The 12,674-nt window shown below is 41.1% G+C and overlaps 1 long non-coding RNA gene across 3 annotated transcripts; it reads left to right on the top strand.

The window, feature by feature from the left end:
• The first annotated feature begins 1,076 nt into the window (after window positions 1-1,076).
• LOC102016824 lies at window positions 1,077-10,859 on the top strand. Of its 3 annotated transcripts, none has more exons than XR_001231426.1 (4): window positions 1,077-1,361; window positions 2,634-3,281; window positions 7,095-7,213; window positions 8,843-10,859. It is a non-coding gene; the product is annotated as an uncharacterized LOC102016824 (long non-coding RNA). The 3 variants fall into 3 exon arrangements; XR_264202.1 differs by having other exon boundaries at window positions 8,947-10,859; XR_001231427.1 differs by lacking the exon at window positions 8,843-10,859 and adding an exon at window positions 8,184-8,835.
• Window positions 10,860-12,674: the final 1,815 nt, after the last annotated feature.

The following is a 12,674-nucleotide window of genomic DNA, read 5'->3' on the forward strand; positions in this document are numbered from 1 at the left end:
AAATGATGTTGTTTCTAAAATAGCATCCTCGCTTGTCTGTTTTCAAAGGGGGGCAGTGTGAGTTCTCTAAAGTGCTGGAAAAGTTATAATAAAATAGGATTGCACAGACTTTACATGAGGCTTTTGACACCAGCATCAGTTTTAACAAGGGCTGGCTATTTGGTTGCCACAAATTGAAGGCTATCCCAAGGATAACCTTTTCTCTGCCAAAACAAAACTAATCAGTAAGTGCCTAAGACAGTCATGCTTACACACCAGTGAGTGACCCAAGGGACTTTGCAGTAAGAAGGAAGGACATGACTCAGGCCCAGGACGCTGTGGGGTGACACATCTTGCATTGTATTAGCCACTTTGGAGGATACCGAGCCACATGTGTTTTCTGAGTTCCTCTCACACTGATGAAGATATTTGATTAAATGCTATCTTTTGCAACATTTTATATAAAATATGGAAATAGAGTGAGGTGACCGTAGCAGTAATACATTAAAAAAATAAACATAATGTGTGCTAATAATTAGTGTGTCTTAGCAGAATCTTCATCCAAGGTACAAAAGTAGAAAACTTATAACATAAATTCCTAAAAGAGTCTGTGATAAAACTGATGAAATGGAACACACACATGCAGAAATAGAACCACAATGCACTTCTTTCTTTTTCCTGCATCTTTCAGCTATTTCTATTCTTCCAGTCAGGCAATTGTCCAGGCTTGTCCTGTATTTTCCTGAGTCACTATACGAGTAACTTTCCTGTTGCTGAGATAGAACACCTGACAGCCACATTTTAAAGGAAGAGAGGTTTAATTCGCTCAGTTTCTGTCCATGCTCAGCTGCTATCAAGGCAGAGACATCACAACAAAAGGATGTGGCTAAGCAAAGATGCTTAGTTCCTGGCAGGCAGGAACCAGAGTGGGAGGAAAACGCCAGAGGAGAAAGGGATCCGAGGCAGACTCCAAAATCACACATCATTGACCCACCCAGATACGCCCGGCTGTGTGCTCCACCAATCCCCGGGCAGATCCTGATGTCAATCAAGTTGAAACTCCACCCTAACCGCCACCGTCCTTGCTGTTTATTTTCTCCACTTCACCCTCCTCTGCCTCTCTCAGGGCAGTGAGTAAGCCTGTGCCCCACGTCTCTCACCAGCCTTGGGAACTGGACTTTTAATCCTGCCAGGATTATTGTGAGGTGCAATGAGACCATCACTGCCTGGGAAGATGCTCATTTTTTTATATGATAAGAACGTGAGGCACTTACTGTTTCTGTAACCAAGGACCACAGTCCTGTACTTGGAGACAGCGTCACTTCCTGAGCACTGTAATAAGGCAGCATGAGGATGGCAGACTCCGTTCATTTTGAGAACCAGTGAGTAAACAGACATCTCCCCTGCCCACTGTATAACTACCCAGTGAAATCCTGCCGATAGAAAGTCTGGAATGTTTTGGCTGGTCAGCAAAACACAGGACTTTAACAGATGAAGCATCTGTTCAATTGTAGTAATTATGTAAAATCCAGTTACTTTGTCCTTTATGGATCCAATCCAAATTTTCCTTAAAAATCTCCCCTGACCTATTCCAACTGGCATTTTCTTTGGCTCCCCTCTAGTAGTGGATGACTACCAGTTACTATTCCTGTTCTGTGGGAAAGCAAAGGTACACGTTCATTTCTACTCTTCTATACAGAGAAGACTGAGGCGTGCTCTCCTTTCAGTACAAGGCAAAGAAAAATGTTCTTCATAAGTCCACAGACCCTTAATTCTAGGGATGGGGCTTCCATGACTCATCTTTCCAAGTTATGGTAGGGTGGGCTCCACACAGAAATAAAATAATGATAACCCTCTGGACCATTCATTGAAATCCTATTCCAAATCTGGGTCTGAGAAATGGGATGCAATATTTTTTTAATTTTTAATTTTTAAAAATCTAGCAAGACCTGAGGATGTATCTTAATGGTACGTTCATTTAGCTAGCAGATGCACATTGAAGATAGCACTCAAACCCTTCTGAGGTTGACGGAGGTAAAGAGTCACCTCTTGCAGTCCAGACACAGGCCACAGAAACCAAACAGAAGGGCTTGAGTCACACATGCAGGCTGTCTTCTCTCTCTCTCTCAGGAACTAGCAAGATGTTGTGTTTCCTATGTGATGGGCAATGCCACTCAACGACCCCCACTCCTGAACAAGTCATAGCATACTGGGTCACACAGAGTGGATGGAGTGGTCAAGAAGGAAAATCTCTGGAACAAAATTAGAGGGCCGAGACAAACCAGTTTACAACTAACTGCTCATTTGTCTAGGAGGGGATGCGGCAGCACCTTTCTTATAATATCTGCATAAGGACAGACGAGGTGAGGGAGAGATTCACACTCAGACAAGCACAAAGCCTGTGATGGCTACACTGCGCTGGCATTTGGAGGATTCTCTCTCTCTCTCTCCCTCTCTGGGTGAAATACCATGCTGAGTGATTTGTACCAATCATCTCTAATATAACTCTACTATAAGAAAACCCTGGGGCCAACAATTGACAAAGCAGAGATTCCAGCCCCTATGTCTGGCTCCAAAGTTTACATCTTTCAATGACACAAGCTGTTTGTCTGACAGGAGGCCAAAAAAGATTTGTTCTGTTTTGCTTTATTTAGATGCAGAAGAGGAGAGAGGGAAAAGACACGGGGACAGGACAGGTCCCACACTGCTCTGTTCTGGCCACAAATAGGACTGGTTCTGAGCCTGCGAGAAAAGGTGAAGCCACAGACTTCATGAAATCCTAGATGGGACCAAGTCCATGTGGTGCCGCCCTCTCCCTGGAGACACAGTTGACAAGAGCTGGATAAGCCAGTCACCTCCCCTCACCTCCTATCCAGAGGTGACTGTCACTCCGGGTTCAAGTGGCCCTGACATGCATGGAAATGGCATCTGCCTAGGACACCAGCTGCACGGTCATGACAAGCACCATGGGCCAAGAGGCTCCAGTGGAAAGAACACGAGCAAACTCGTTCCCAAGCCCTTGTGGGATGTCACTGCTCTGAGGATGCCCAGAAACAACTGCGGAAGATTTCAAGCAGACGTAAACAGCTCGGTGGCTAAGGTCTTGTTGAACAAGCGCAAGTTTGGAGCCATGGAGACATGAGAACAATATTAACTGACCTTGTTTGTATTCATGATGCCCTGAGACCTACGAGGTGTAGAATAATTAATCCACTGGCTCGTCTTTGCATCTTGGCTCTATTTCTGGGGAACGGCTACTAGGTCACGGCTGTGTGCCTGACCTCACGCCTGCCCCTCACCAGGTATATCGGGCTGGCGGGTTTCCTGGTCTGCTGCTGCCACCTGCTCTTCCCTGTCTGGATTTGTTTTTGTATACTTGGACTCTGCTGTTGCCTGCTATCGGGAAGACTGACCTTGCTCTGCCATCTGAGTTTTTGTTACTTCCACTGTGGAGGTAGATAGGTAGATAGATAGATAGATAGATAGATAGATAGATAGATAGATAGATAGATAGGGATACAGATATAGCTAGGTATAGATAGCTATATAGATACACAGATACATATTCCCAGAACAGAGTACCTAAGCTTTATGTAACAGGACACTCCTAACTCATAGAAATGTCTTCTAGGATTCACAAGGAGCCTTTTTTCACCTCATCTGAGCTGATGTTAATTTTTAGGAAAATGATGGATGCGCCTGAAGACCATAATATTAAGAGAAATAAACCAGACACACAAGTTTAAATATCGCGTTGTTTCTCTGCTGTGAGAAACCCAAAGCATAAGTAAGGGACAAAATAGAGGACACATATTAGGAAGCAGGAAAGGCTTGTTCAAATAGGAAGGGTACAAGAAATGGGGGAAAGGGAGGAAAAGAAGGGAAAACGGATTTAAGGGGTTTTTTTTTTGGTACCGGGAATCGAACTCAGGAGGTTGTGCTTGCCAGGCAGGCACTTATGCCTCTGAGCTATATCCCTGGCCTGATTTAAACTTTAAAAAAAAAGGTGAAGGGAAGAAATGGAAATAGAGCTTTTGCAGATGGGGAGGGGAAGGAGGGTTGGAGGGAGGGGAGGGAAAGGGAACAGCAAAGAATTAAGAGGGGTTATGCACGCGTACAAATTCCCCATGATGAATGGGATCTTTCTGTACTCAAATATCTACTATTAAAAATATTCTATTAGCCACACTGAAAAAGAGTCAAAAGAAATTAGGAGATTATGAAATTAATTCAACATTTCTAAAAAAAAATAAAATGGCTCTTGGTGGCCCCTAGATAACTTCAAGATAGAGGGTGACCGCCAGAGGGACAGACCACGCAGTTAGAGGCTGAGCATTTTCACTCTGGCCGCCTCAACTCCAGGAAGGGGAAGGGAACTGGAGCTGGAATTCAGTCACACATGGCTGGTGCTTTCATCAGGCACTTCTGTGAAATGAGACTTAGATGCCACTCTGAAACAGCAAAGCTGAGGTCCTTGTGAGGTTGGTGAACGAAAGTTCAAATATGGTGGGGCATGGAATCTCCCTGCCTGTCCATCTCATCACACCTTGCCCTGTGTGTCTCTTTCTTTCGGCTGTACCCAGATGGTACCCTTTCACAATAAACTGTAACCCCAAGTAAAGCATTTTCTTGAGGATTAAGCCGTTTCTGCAAATTACCAAATCTAGCAGAGGGGAGAATCTTAGGTACCCTCTAATTTGTAGCTGGGTGGGCAGAGGTACAGGTAGTCTGGGGCCCCATTTGTAGCTGGCACCTAAAGTAGTATCAATCTTGTGGGACTCAGCCCTTAACCTCTAGGAGCTGTGCTAACTTCAGGTAGTCAGCACTAAAACTGAATGGAACTATGGTACTACCCACTGGTACTGGAGAATCCAGGAACTGATTATTGCTGTTAAAGCACAGTATCTATAGTTACAGTTTGTACCTAGATGTCCCGTCTAAGCCTAATGCACTCATGGGGGGGGGTGCTTTTGAAAGGTGATTAGCTCATGGTGAGTTCTCTGCTGAGAACTCCGTGCTCTGCTGAGTTCATAGCTAATGAATGTGGTCAGGTGCAGGGTGGTGGGAGAAGGTGGGTCACAAGGGGTGTGGGCTGGGAAGGTCTATCTTCCTCCCCCCTACCTACCTTGGTCACTCTCTACTTCCTGTTCGCCATGCCCTGAGCAACTCCTCTCTGCCCTGGACCCAGCTAACTATGGACTAAAATCTTCACAAGCCGTGAACCAAAATAAACCTTTCCTCCTTTAATTTGTGGGCACTGAGTATTGTATCTCAGAGACAAGAAAGTAACTAAGACATATAATAATCAGGGTAGTCAATATTCATTAGAAAAGTATTCAATAATCCTACATGAAAGATTGACACTATAACCAGATACGGCCACCAGGTGAATACCTCAGACTCTCGACTGTTGTAGCCACCAAATTAGAACAACTCAGGCTACATTTCCCTATTCTCACTTCCTCCCTGGACACAGCAGTCACAGTAGTACTTAGAGAGCACAGTCAGACCACGCCACTTCACCCACCTGCGATGGGCTCCCTGACCTCCACGGCGGCCTCGTGCCTGGTTGCCTCTTCAACTGATCTTCAACTTCTTGGCTCCATTCACTTCTCTGCTGCTAGGCTGGCTTCTCCTTGTTTTGGGGACATGCCACGCAGCTCCAGCTGAGAGGCTACATTTGGCACATTCTTTCCCTAATAGTTTATGACCAAGTCCCTCACTGCATTCAAGTGTTTGCTCAAATTTCACCTCCTGCATGATGATTCTTCTGCCCATGCTACTGCAAACAATCACCCACATTTCCACTTAGACTCCGGGGGTTCCCACAGCCTTTTCCTTGCTTGCTTTTCCTTTTGCCCAACCATATAATGTGCCATATAACTTAAGTAATTATAAGATTTATTGTTTGTTTTCTGTCTTGCTCGCTAAAGTGTAAAATTCATGGAAATAGGCATCTATATTTCATTTCTGGATATAGTCTAAGTCCTGGCACATAATGAATGCTTAATATGTGTTAGCTGAGTGAGTGATTTCAAAAACAGAAGCTTGACCAGGCGCAATGTTGCACACCTGTAATGTGAATTACTCAGGAGACCAAGGCCAAAGGACTTCAAGTTTAAGAGTTCAAGCTCAGTCTTGGCAACACAGGGAAAACCTGTCTCAAAAAAAAACCAAAAATACACAAGCTTGCCTGGCACACTGCAGTCCCCGGGTCAGGTATAACTGCAGCCCGATCCCACTTACTTATCAACAAGTGCCAACGCTGCAATTAAACCTCCATACTGAGGTTTTCATTCAGAAAAAACAACTCATACATTACCATCTTGTGTCTTAAAAGGAAAACAAGTAACCGCCCTGCCGTAGGTTCACCACCACTGCTCTACAGGCTGGGTAAGAGCCCAAGGCAAACAGAGGCTGAGTGAGGTCTCAGCCATCTCTGCCCATGGACTAGAGGCTGGGTTGGGGCCCCAGGCTTCTAGCAAAGTGCAAGGAGCTTTTAGGTAGGAGCATAGGACTGCTCCATGGGCTGAAACTCTTCTCACCCCTCAAATCCTCGATGACCACGCGCCCCACCACTTCGGCACTCACTTTGAACTTGTGATATGATTTTACTAAGGATAATTTGCAACTCCTATGGCTTCCCCCCCAAATTTATATATACCACTGAGTATTTATTACATTACTATATTGAGCTCACTGAAGGATAAAATTTTAGAATGAAAGCTGTAAGGTCTCTATTTGTACCTGTCTATATGTTCATGTGTGTTAGGTATGCATGATACATTTCTACACTTGGAAGGTACTGCCAAATTAGTTTACAAAATCCTTTAAAGCAGTTCTATTCAAAGGGACTAACAGACAATCATGTATATAAATTAAGTATTCCTCAAACCTCCAGAAACAGAAAAACTAACCCAAATGTTTTTAAGTTCACATGATTTGAGGAAATCTTTAATAAATATGACCACTTTGGATGCACTGCTTTAATAAAAATGAATAAAGGTTCTGATTTATCCGCATTAAGTATAATACCAAAATTATATTTGGATTTACTAATCGAATAAGTGTAAATTATAACCAAATGTTAAAATTATCTCACGAATTTAACCTAGAAAGAAGTGCTTAAGTGAAGATGAAGTGAAAAATGGACTGCTTGATATCTACTCCTTCATACATACCAAGCCCGGCAGTAAAACCACCCACAAAACTTTGACTTACTTGACTTTTTAAGGTTTGTTTTGTTTTCTCTCTTTTTGTGTGTGCTTTTATGATACTGATATAATATGTATAGACTGTAAAAAGAGCTAACAGGGAAATAACATGAGATGCTGGCCAGCTTTGTTTCACGTCATAATATGTCTGCTGAAAAGTTTTCAAAATCTTTTGGTAACCTCTGCCTTTAGAATGATGTTAGGTAACAAGTATTCACTGATAATTTCTAAGTCAGATAAACTATTGACATCAATTATCAAGCATAAGTTGAAATTCATACAACTTTGGCTGATTTTTACATGGTATAGAGAGGCAAAATATGTCCAGGTTGTAGTGTACCTCGTTGGTCTCTCGTTGTACCCCAGAGAGAAACGACAGTGGGTATGAGAAAAATAAAGACAAGAGACAAGAGCTGGGGTCAGGTGGAGTTAACTCTTGCCCGATGAGCATGAGCTCTGACTTCAACAGTAGGGACGTTTATTTTACACTTGCAAAGTTAGTATCATGGGGGGGGGGAGTAATGTTGCCTAGTGACTAACCACTGTAATTGTCCGGCAGTATGCCTTTTTCAGTACTGAGGTAGCTTGACCGCTTGACCAATAACCAGCTGCAGTGGCTCCCAACACAGATCTGTTAATAAGTATAAAAAATTGTACTACAAAGTAGCTTATAGAAATTTTGAAATAATATATTCATAAAAATTTCTAGTCTGCTATAAAATACTGATATATGACAGTTCACAATTGTGTGTATCCTAGTGTTCTCAGTTTAAAAAGTTACCAATCATTAAAAACTATTATCAATATATGTGAATGAAACTATTAAGTAAGGGTGAAGGGAAATACTTTGTATACAAAATATGCAGGGCATGGTGTCACTGGGAAAAACACAGCAATTTTATTCTACAGTAAAATGACTTAATAGTTCTGTAATGAGCGAGAGGAAAGTAAAGAATAAAACCTAAATAGTTGTTTTTTTTACACTTGCAGAAGTCTTGTGGAAAATATCACAAAAAGAATCCTGCACCATGTGGGCAAACCCAGCTAAGATGGGATGGATTTATTTATAAAATAAGTTATTGGAGTTTTCTTGGATTACTAGACTGCTCTTAAAAATAAGTTGCCTTTAAAATAAATTGTCAAAGTTTTTCTTCTGAGGTAATCTACCTAGGAAACAAAAAAATCTATGTCTTATCAGAATAATTTCCTCTGTTAATATTTTTCTTGTCCTTGACTACTTCAGAGAACCAAATATTTTTACTTTTAAAAGAGCTGAAGCTTTTTACAACTATCTTACCTACTTGTGAATTCTTTTATTGTAAAGTGAGTGATATTAAAAATAATTAGGTTTACTTGATATGTTGGATTGAACAGAATATATTGTCAATTTTTTTAAAAAAAACTTAGCTTTCCTTAAGTTATATTCATATCACTAAGTGCTATTAATATAAATATTTCAGAAATTGTGAAAAATTCAAAAATTTGTCAAGACCTCCACTATCCATGACACTTCATTGTATAATGTGATCACCATTATTCTGGCTGTTATTCTAAAATGTATGTTACAAAATAGCAAAATCATCAAGGCAAATAAACCTTTGTCTGCTCTTTAACTTTAGCCCTGTTACACTTTTGTCATTCCCATGTAGTTTTTGTCATACTCTTCGATTCTTCCTTGAAGGCACCTGTCACCAACTGTAGCTGAAGTGCTTGTCCCGGTCTACTGGGGTGACCTCAGTGGGTCTCTTTTCAGACTTTCACCACATCCCCATGCTGTGCTCCAGGAAACAGCCACGACTGTGACACTGACATCTACACCATCTCCCAAAACATTCGAACCAAGAAGCCCACGAGTCGCCGCTGTCATCATCACGCTGCCATCTGCGGGTGCTGCTGTAAGTCCAGCAACTAGAACTCTTCTCAACTTGCAACCCTCCAGACTCAAAAACTGAGTTTACAGTCAGTTACAATGATCGATCTTTGGTTTTCTTTGGATTTCCTTAAAAATTCACCCCTATTAAATGTCTGTCTTCTCAAACCATCCAGCAAAATCCTCTAGTAACAAAAGACAAGCCAAAGACAACAGAATGGGAAGTGGACTTACCCTGTTCAGAGAAAAGAAGAAAGTCTCTTCCTTGAATAAGGCAAGGGAACTGAACGAGACTCCCTCCTGAAACAGACTGGAGTCTTCTTGTGGGCACTGCCACCAGCAACGATCCATGCCAAACGTGTCACTTTCCCAGGCGCATGGCAACTAGAGCCGCGGCTTCCTTGGGCTGTGCAGGGGCTTTGCCCAGTCTGGTCCAGATCTGGAATCCCTGTCCGTGCTGTCACGCACCACTGTCCCAGCATCTTCCTGATGGCAAAGGGCGGGGCTCGAGTCTCAAAGCAGCCCTCCCCAAGGAGATCCTTTGCACTGCAGCTTTTGGCTTAACATCTCAGATGGTGCGTTCAGCAATATATTTGCTTTTATTTTCACATACGTAACATTTTATATGACTTACTGGGTAGATAATTTAACTTCTTCTCTCTCAAATACGTGCATAAATCCAGTGCCTGGGAAGGTCTTGTGTGTTAATGCTGTGATTCTCTGCAACACACCTGTGAACTCAAGTACCGACTCCCCAGAATGCGGGAAGCCCAGAACAGACCCTTTTCGGTCTTACATATAATCTTTCTGAGGAACAAGGAGATCGGGCAATCAAGTGTTATATATTTACAGCCTTAGTTAGATGAGTTTTACAAGTCTTGATGAGCGGGTTTAAAACAGAACTTTAATTTGAATGGTCTCACTGTCACACATTTACTCTACATATTCATAAATGTTGCTATATCCACTTAATACTGTTAGCGTCAAGTAAACTAGGAATTTTAAAGTGTTTAAAGCCAATATAGTGCAAATCTCTGCAAAAAAAATAAAAGTTAATTCATACTTCTTTCTAATTATAAATAGAATGTATCACCTAGGGATTGCAAAGACATCATTTTCTGGTTTTATAACATCTGTTAGGTGCTTCAAGTCAATTCTGATTACTACAATTTACAGAGTTAGCATCTATGATTCTGTGTGATTACTGCTCTCTCAATTAAGTACATATGAAATTACTTATAACACATTAGTCAACCAGTAAATGTGAAAAATCATCTACTTCTAGAACTGGAGGAGGGAGTACTAGAGTGGAAGTATTTTAGAAGTTTAAAAGCATCCACAGAAATACTGCAAGGTCATATCAGTCAGGGTAGATAAATAGACTTCTCTGATACTTAAACAATTTAGTATTAGTAATAGTAATAAAATTAATCTCAATTGACTTCTTACAGTAATAGAAAATACAAAAAAAATTATCTTTCAATTTTTCAATAAAAATCACACCCATAGAGTACTTTCAATACACTTGTATACCCACATATTTAAAAATAGTCATAAAATTAATTCTAGTATGCTAGGAGGCAAGTTCTACTGCAAAAGTAGCATAAATTCCTCTGACCAATGAGGAAAAATATCAAAAATTAAGGAGAAAAACAGTTTTTCTTCAAAGTTATAAGTTTGGAAAGGCAAAATTAAAAGGTCTTTATATCTGTTGATATCATTAGGTTACAAAGTGTGAGATTTTTGCTGGGACTGTGGCACTAAAAGTTTCCTTTTTGGACATATTACTTGAATACGTCAATCAAATTTAATTTAAAAAGTGTTCTGTTATGTTTTCAGAAGAAAAAGAAGCATATAGAAATGATCCAGTAACAAATACACATTTCTGCATTAATTCTCACACTTGCAAAATAAGCATGTGTTCCTATAAAATAACAACTCTGAGAAAGTAGTATTATCTTTTATTATCAGTTTAAAAAGGAAAATTAACACTATGCTCTCTCACTCTCTCTCTCCCTCGTTCCCTCTCCACCGTCTGTCTCCAGTTATTCAGTACAATTCCAAATGCTTCACAGTTTTCTATTTTCATATTTTTGTAATAATCTGATGGTATTGAGCTATATAGATATATTATTGAACATAAAATAGAATATCATTATGAAGATTGTAGTCAACCCTGCATCAAAATAGCCCACTCAAGAAGCAGAAAACCCAAAGCTATCTGGGTAAACACGAAGAAATTATTTTCAGCTCTTAGATCGAAACATTACACACTAATCACTGACAAGTGAAGTGTCTCTACAATGTAGTTAATTCACTTTCTCCTCTAGAGCTCATTCACTTGTTTTTGCCAAGCTACATTTCATTTCATAAAACCCAACAAAACTTAAAATCTCTCTTTTTTATTTTAAAGAGAAAAACAATAACAACAACAAAAACAAAATTTGGAAAAGGACTTACTGAAAACACTAACTCATTTACCTATTCTCCTTGGTCTGCATTGTCTCCTCTTCCAACATACTTGTCCTTGAAAACCATGAAAATATTTTTCTTCCTTCCGCTTCAGTCCTTTGTTTGTGTTTCCTTTTAACATGCACTCCAAGTTCAGCTCTTCAGGCAGATATGAGCCTGTTTTCCCTGTCAGCATCCGAGCATCATCTGATGTCAGAGAACATTGCTGTGTTTTGTGTCTGCGTTCTTTCAAGTACGGCGCTCACCTCTGATGACGGTTGCCTTCTGATTCAGCAACCCACAGAAGTTCTCAAGGTAAAACAGTATTGATTGGCTAAGAGTTTTTGGCTTTTCCCCAAAGCAAAATTAACTTATTTTCATCTGAGAGCCTTTTGTATTTCTTTGCGAAGGTGCAGGGGGCAGATGTCGCAGAGGTCCGTGGGCTTGGTATTTCTCCCCATCATCTCAGCGGATGTCAAATACTCACGGGTGAGAGCCCTTCTTCCGCCTCTGGTGGCATATGTGTCTTACCCTCATTTCTGGGATCCTGAAAGAAAAATCAAGGAAGCATTCTAAAAAAGGAGTAAAGAGAGGTACTCAGAAGTTGGTGCGCTGTAAGTGTAATTCCATGTAGAAGACAGCCATGGTTCCCAGCTCCAGACCCTCTAATCGTAAATGGCCAGTAGCCCTATAGCTCCTCTGTGAGCACACCACCTATCCCCGCTCTCCCAGAGGGCAGTGCCACAACAAACACACATGCACAACCACATGTGGCAGTCTCTAGCAACAAAAAGCATATCTGCCTATCATCTTAGCTCATGTCCTCCCCAGCGCTGGGTTCCTCTGGGTGGAAATATGTTCTTCCTGCACACATGTCATTCTCAGGAACAGCACCCTTAAAACCCAAACCTACAAATTTACACATACAATAAATCGTGTTAGGAAGACAACTATCTACCTTAGAGAAGGAAAGCAAACATGTCTATCAGAACACACCTAGGCACACGCTTAACAGCCAACTGGGTCTGCAACAGCTTAACGTTTTAAAACGAAATAGAAGGGGGAGGAAGGGCCAACTGCCCAAGAATGATAATCCAGAGGGAGTACATGAGGCTGGATTTCTGTCCATTTCCTGTCCATTCTCTTAGACACGGTTACAT

The sequence above is a fragment of the Chinchilla lanigera genome, unplaced genomic scaffold, assembly GCF_000276665.1.
Source record: "Chinchilla lanigera isolate Chin_1 unplaced genomic scaffold, ChiLan1.0 scaffold00096, whole genome shotgun sequence".
Lineage (NCBI taxonomy): Eukaryota > Metazoa > Chordata > Mammalia > Rodentia > Chinchillidae > Chinchilla > Chinchilla lanigera.